The 7,216-nt window shown below is 39.8% G+C and overlaps 1 long non-coding RNA gene across 1 annotated transcript; it reads right to left on the bottom strand.

Annotated features, from left to right (window-relative positions):
* Positions 1–2,257: 2,257 nt before the first annotated feature.
* On the bottom strand, positions 2,258–5,101 carry LOC134173108 (uncharacterized). Its single transcript, XR_009968126.1, has 4 exons — positions 4,996–5,101; positions 4,303–4,818; positions 2,696–2,820; positions 2,258–2,390 (listed from the first exon to the last, which is right to left on the bottom strand). It is a non-coding gene; the product is annotated as an uncharacterized LOC134173108 (long non-coding RNA).
* Between the last annotated feature and the right edge of the window lie 2,115 nt (positions 5,102–7,216).

Here is a 7,216-nt window from a genome sequence, read left to right as displayed (position 1 = left end):
TTCATGCTCTCATTCTTTGCCTTCTGTCTCCTAGCAACTCCATCTGCTGCCTTATTTTGTATGTTGGAAGTACAAGTCAGATTTCCTTTTTTTTTAGTTCAGGAAAGCTGCTCCTTCCCTGCTTCCAACCTAGCTTAACACACAGTTTCATATTTTAGATACTGGAACGCCTTTTGCCCAAATAAAGTTCATTTAATTCTGCACTCTTTCATGACCAGACCCTCTTTTCCACAGATCTAGGTGAGTTCTTTACCCATGGCTTCTTGGCAACATAGGAATTCCAGTAACTATTAATATTGTCAGTTGTCCCCAAGACTCGTTAATCCACCTTGGGTTTGAAGGAATGTTTCTGTTGGTTTTTACCCCTATTGTTTGGTCTTTCATGAGCTATAATTAGACATTCTCTGGCATCCATAATTCACACAAATCTCTATTACTCATTCCCTGGCACATGACATAATTCCTTGCCAATATTTGTGGAACGCACTGTGAACTGAGTGGCACTGAGAAGTACGTAATAAAGAATGCTTATCCTGTACATGCCTGTCAGTTACACACCCGTTAAATTTAACTCATCCAGCTCCACTATATTTGTATCCTTGACTACAAGCAATTAACCGTCACTGCAACATAATGTCTTATCTATCCAATGGATAAAACTTCATAGTGTCGGGTGATGGATAGAAAAAAGGAGGGAAAAATCAGTCTGCACTTGGAGGAGACTCAAGAGAGCACATTTCACCTTTTCTTAAAACATTTGATAATTTGTACATAGAGGGGTGACTTTTATCCACAAAATAACAGGCTGATCCTAAGACTTCTTTGTGGCCTACAGAAACATCGTGATGACTTTCGTACATTTTCAATAGAGTTGAAGCTACCTTTTGTTTCAGAGGTCACTGGTTTCATAGTGTGAGTATTCCCCCTTCAATATCTTTAGTCCTTTTCATAGTGTGTAATTTGTATGTTATTTAGTCATCTCTCCAAAGCTCCCCTGTTGATCTTTTAAACTACTTCAGGCATTGCCTTTTCTGATATCAGCAAAAATATTGTTGGGCTGCTCAGTTCTGGATTGGAGTTTATGCCTAAAATTTGGAAAGATGGATTGAGAGGGAAAAAATAGTATGTCTTTATTGAATCCAGGTTAGATTGTTCGCTAAAACAGAATCTAAAATGGGAAAGCTGCAAGTGCAGCAGCTAGAAAGAATTTTTGCTGGTGAACATTCATGAAATTTAAGCTTTATAAATCATCATTCCTAAGATTCTCTCTTTTGAGCTATAGGACTAAGTTGTAACACTGAAGCTATAGTGGTGTATGGATTATATCAGTTTTAGGAGAACAGATTAAAAGCAAAACCAAGCATCAAAGTGTGTAACAATATAGTAACCTTCCCTTATATACCCTTATAGTAACCTTAACTGCACAGACAGTTTAGCTGCAGTCCAGCCAAAATATTTGACTCCATTAGATATGACTCCTAATAAGGAAGGGTGAGTTTCAAGAAAACCCACACAATAAAGGTGTCCAGGATTTTTATTTTTAAAACATTCCTAAGCATTAGTTAATGGCCAGTGGTTAGCAATACAGATGATTGCTGAGTTGGTATATAGGTTATGTACTCATCTATAAAACTCCACCTAATTCCAATATTCCCATGTGGAGACAAGCTCGAATATTGCCCATTGCCCCTTATGTCATTCTGGGGTCTATTGAGGTTGCAGTGAACAGAACCAATAATCGTAGAATAGTTAGGGTTGGAAAGGACCTTAAGATCATATAGTTCCAACCCCCCTACCATGGCCAGGAACACCTTACACTAAACCATGCCACCCAAGGCTCTGTCCAACCTGGCCTTGAACACCACCAGGGATGGAGCATTCGCAGCTTCCCTGGGCAACCCATTCCAGTGCTTCACCACCCTCACAGTAAAGGACCCCCTCCTTATATCCAATCTAAACTTCCCTTGTTTAATGTTTAACCTGTTACCCCTTGTCCCATTACTACAGTCCCTAATGAAGAGTCCCTCCCCAGGTACAAATCCCCTAGAAAGAAAACAAGCATGGGATACAATATATTGGAGTGTTAACTCCTGTAGTTGCCATTAGCAACAACAAAATTAACATGTAAAAAGGATATAATAAAATATATATTTATTTTAATTGACAGAGAATAGATCATTTTTAAAATAAACAATCTTAGCAGGAAAAAAGATGTAATGAAAATATGATCTTTTTAAGAGTTCTTTTTTAATTTGCCCAGCTGCAGTCTTCTGCCATAGTGATCAAAAAAAAAAAAAACATTAAATACAAGGCAGCTGACACTTAAATCATATATATCTTCTAGTTCTCAGCTCAGCATCTGCTACATCATTTCACAGACTTGAAAGTGTCTGGGAAGAGAGACCAAGGTTTAGAAAAATGCATGTTTTAAATGGAAAGCTTTTATTTTTTTTATGACAAAAGACTATGGGCCACATTTCATTGCTACTACACAGTAGGACATTCTGAAACTCACATTTTAATAGAAAGAAAAAACTATCTCTACAATAGCAATTTGGAGGCAATGGCTACCGGAAAAAGAAACTTGACTAGAACATGTGAATTTTCATTATCAGTGAAAATGAGCATGTCCCTTTTTCCAAAAGAAGTAGTAGTGCAGACAAGCTGTTTCTGAGTGGGTAACACCCTTAGGTACCTCCAGAAATGAGTTCAGGGAACCAGTTATCGTTCCTATGTTGCACTGATTCTCAGTACCAGAGAAGAGTTGTTATTTCAGGGGTTTCCTCCTTAAAGTGAAAGGGCATGATTCTTTTCATATACCTATGGAAATCAGGGGATCAAGACAATAGAGTAATGTCAGCATTAAGGAAGTAAAGGATAAGAGACAAGAGCTTGAATATTGCTTTATTATCCCTTTAATTAAAAGGATTAGAGTTAATTAGCCCAGCCTGTAGTGAAATTAAGATATTCTATGCATACACTATTTAACCTTTCTATTATCTTTCTCTAGGTTTTCTCTCTATCTGCTAGGGTTTCTATAAAGTAGCATATTAGATGACTTTGGCCCACATCATTAGAAAAATCAATACATTTTATTTTAGAATCAGATCAAAACACTGTAGCTCAAAAAATCAGAACTGTAAAGCCTATTTAAAGCCTTTCCTCTGCTGGGGGAAGTTATACATTTTTCAAAGCACTTTATAAACCTCAGTACTAGATTTCAAAAACACTGAAGAACTAAAATCCTATTAAAGCCGTACTGATAACCACTAGACCCTGGATGTCCACATGCCTAAGCAACACGTACTCCCTGTCTCTATTTTGAACGGGTTCAGCCAAAACTGTTTTGCCATAGAGAGAGCTAACCCTAAGCAGTGTGGATTTCAGCCAGTCCATGCCATTGGACTCCAAGGCCAGCCACAAATTTGACCCCATTTGACCCCAAATGCCATTTGACCCCAAACCCAGCAATCAGTACTTCACAAAACAGACATATTCAATGAGACTAGAATTTAGAGGCTGGCTCTCAGCCCCAGAATGGGATGGAGTGATGTGATTCCTTTCCTACAGAAGTGCTCACAGGCTAATGATGCACATGCTAACTAGTCCAGTATTATCAGCATATCAGTTTTCACAGAGATTTTCCTAAAACTGATGAATTTACTGAGGCAAAAGAATAGAGATCCTTTTTCTTCCTCCAAAACTCCTGTCGAAAAAGAACAGTACCCTTGTTTGGCTGTTTTGCTAGCCAGACAAGGAGAGGCTTGGTCACACCTGGAGCAAGTGCCTCTCTCCAGTCAGAATTCATCACTGGGAAGAATTGACTGATTGTTATAAATTAAAAGCATGTCTCAAAAGTCATTCCCATTTCTTAAAAAATTGCTGGAGGGTAATGGAGCTGTGTTAGGTGATTTTGGCTGCATTTTCCACATTTATCAAAACCATTTCCATTTTTTAGACAGTAAGAAGGTCGTCCTGGAAAAGAGGGAATACTCTCAATCCTTCCTGCTGAATAAAACAATTACAATGTGGCAGGGAGTGGCAGACAGCACAAAAAGAAAACCTGGTCTCCAATTATGTTTGTTATTCTAGATCCTAGTTTAATGCAGGTACTTCATGTAACCCAGTGTTAAATTACTATCTTTTTTAAGATTACTTTTCCCCCATATTTCTAACTGACCAGTTGTAGTAGCTCTTTATTTGGCTTGCTGGGGTTTTATGCTCCCCATTGATAAGCCCTAATTCTACACAGACATGCACATGCACATGTACACATAAATACATACACAAACACCGAAATACCTGGTGTGCTGCAGAGGGATTTCACTGGGCAGCAATGTCCTTCCAGGCATGTATTGTAACAGCACATTTTGCTGTGAATCCAGACCAGCTGTAGGAAGCTAGTTAGGTGTTTTTCAAAATGTTAGTCACGTTGCTTGGTTACAACACATAATATTTAAGAACTTGAACACAATAGACCTAAGTAACCTGGTGCAAGAAATCATCTAAAAAAGAAAATCCTGTCCATCCTACCACAGAACCCCTGTTTTGGACAATACAGACTAAATTCTACAGAAGATTGCATTTTTGCCGCTCACTTCGATAAAACAGGCTTTTCGTGTTACACTCTTGTTGACAATTCGCCCAGTTTGAACTGTAAACATGACAGCTACTTTCGGAAAAAGGTGAATTTTCACATTGATTTGAAAACCGTGAAGCACAAAGTCCTTTCCAAAAATATCTGAGGGTTTTTGCTCTCAGTGTGGCAGGACTTATTATTCCTTTTCTCGCGATCTCTCTTCTGCCATTAAATGACACCTGGGAAGAAGAATTCAGTTTTGCAGTGCTAAATAAAAACCAACGATAAGGAATATAAGATCCTCAGTTTTGACAGATTACTTTTATAGGATTAATTTATTAGGTTTTCCTAATGAAATATCAGTACGCTACACACTTAACAAGGATGTTCATAATCATTCAAATATTGATACAAACCTCTGTCTGTTGCTATGATACTGCATTCATATTCCCATTTAGGTTATAAGAACATTTGCTCTGTTGTTTACTACAGAAAAAGGTAAGACAAAAAATGGTTAGTTTCATTTTCTCTCCTATTTAAGGAGAACCTAACCCAACTCATTATACCCCTCACCCTCCCTTTTATTAAAATTACAATGCTGAAGATCAGCATTGGGTGTGCCAGTTTATTTTTAACCTAGTTACTATAACATTGAAAATTACTAGATAAAAATTACACATAGGCTCATATGATGAGATATACGTGTCTGATAGAGAACCAGCTCAGAAATGGTTAATGATGGTTTTAATTTCCTCTTCTATCTGTGCCCAACCTGATAATTAAAAGCAGCTGGTAGAGGGGAGAGTTGGGGGGGGGGGGGGGGGTGAGGTGGGGGGTGGTGGTGGTAGGTGTGAGGTTTGCCATACAGGTATTTTGTTGGTCTTGTGGGTTAAAAGAAAAATATGGGGAAAATGACTAAGTTGGGATGCTAAATAATAGGGGTCAGATAAGGTACTGCTTCCCTACCCCCTCCCGTTTTTTTAACCATTTCATTTGAAGCTTGCTCTCTGGTTTGAAGCAGGTTCTTGTACTGTTTCTCCTGTATGTTACCCTGCAACTATTTTGTCGTGGTTTAAACCCAGTCAGGTAACTCGTTCGCTCACTTCCCCCCCTTTTCTTGCCCTCCCCCTGCTCCCGGAGGGACGGAGAGGAGAATCGAAAAGAATGCAACTCCCACGGGTTGAGATAAGAACAGTTTAGTAACTAAGGTATAACACAAATCACTACTGCTACCACCAATGATAATAATGATAAAGGAAATAACAAGGGAAGAGAATACAACATCTCACCACCAGCCAACCGATCTCTCACCGATACCTCCTCCCACCCTGCAGACTCCCTGCCCTCCCGGCTCCCAGTTACATCCTGCGCGTGACGTGCTGTTATGGAATACCTCTTTGGTCAGTTTGGGTCAGGTGTCCTGTCTCTGCTTCCTCCTGGCTCTGAGGCTCACAAAGTCCTTGGACATCATTGTTATCAGCTCTGTTCCCGAGCTGAAAGTCAAAACATTGCACTGCACCAGCTACCAAGAAGGGGAAAAATGACTGCTACTGCTGAACCCATGACATATTTTAAGGTAAGATGGCCTATTTTGCGAGGGCTGGTGATGGAGCTGGTTTAGCCTGAAAATGTGTATCTTGTCCCTTACAGCCTTCTGTTCCTCCTGGGACTGAAATGTGTAGAGGACCATCTACAGCTATACAGTGTAGCTCTGGCTTTGCTGTGCTTTACCTCCTTTTCTTCTTCAGCAGGGTAGCCTTGGCTTTTTTTCTCTTTTCTACAATTTGGGTAACTCTGGAGAGTGAAAGGTATTAAGCAAAATGGTTGTTCAGATTACCACAGGAATGAGAAAAGTTTAAAAGGGAGCAGTGGTCTTGGAGAGGAAAGAGGGAGTTGTGCTTTTCCACAGCATTTCAACTTTTCTTCTGGGTATCTATTGACCCTGTCTGTAGTTTCCTTAGAGCCCTACAGATCTTCCCCTACCCTCTCTTACCTTACCTCCATGGGATCCCACCAGCTTCCTGAAAACCTGCTTCTCCACATAAATTGTCTGTACTGCCAAAAAGGTTTGAGTTAATTCTGGTCCTTAGCCAGAAGGGAAGAGGTGGCCTTGGAGATAAGGCAGCAATGGGCTAACAAGCATCACAGCAGAGAGAGGTCAAGCTGGACATATAATTGCCCAGATTATATGGTGGGCATCTGCAACCCCAAATTCCCTGTTGGATGGGGATTAATCCCTGAATTATATTGACAGGAGGCATTGTGGGTGCTTGTGATATGCACATGTAGAAGAGAACTTGTGGAGATTGCAGGGGTTCTCTGTAAACATAAAATTGAGTATTTCTGCAGTGACAGCACCAAGCAGTGTTGCAGGAGGACACTTAAGCTATGTAAGAAATAAGCCTGGGGAGTGAGGACTTCTATAGGAGTAGCAGTGCAGCCACCTGTCATATGATCATACTTTCAGAACAAAGGTGCTGTTTAAAATGGAGAAATTTATTGTGTAATTATTCTGGCATAACAGCATTAGAAACGGGTTGTTACACTGGTATGATTATGGGCTTCTACAAATGCACTCGTGAATTTTCCTGTGCAAACAAGCCTTATAGAGGGAAGTGCAGTATCTTTTATTGTTCC

Source organism: Pezoporus occidentalis, unplaced genomic scaffold (genome assembly GCF_034315485.1).
Source record: "Pezoporus occidentalis ecotype Australia unplaced genomic scaffold, CSIRO_AGI_Poc_V1 ctg5, whole genome shotgun sequence".
Taxonomy (NCBI): domain Eukaryota; kingdom Metazoa; phylum Chordata; class Aves; order Psittaciformes; family Psittacidae; genus Pezoporus; species Pezoporus occidentalis.
Note: the sequence above shows the minus strand (reverse complement) of the source record. Positions and strands in the feature narration are given on the sequence as shown.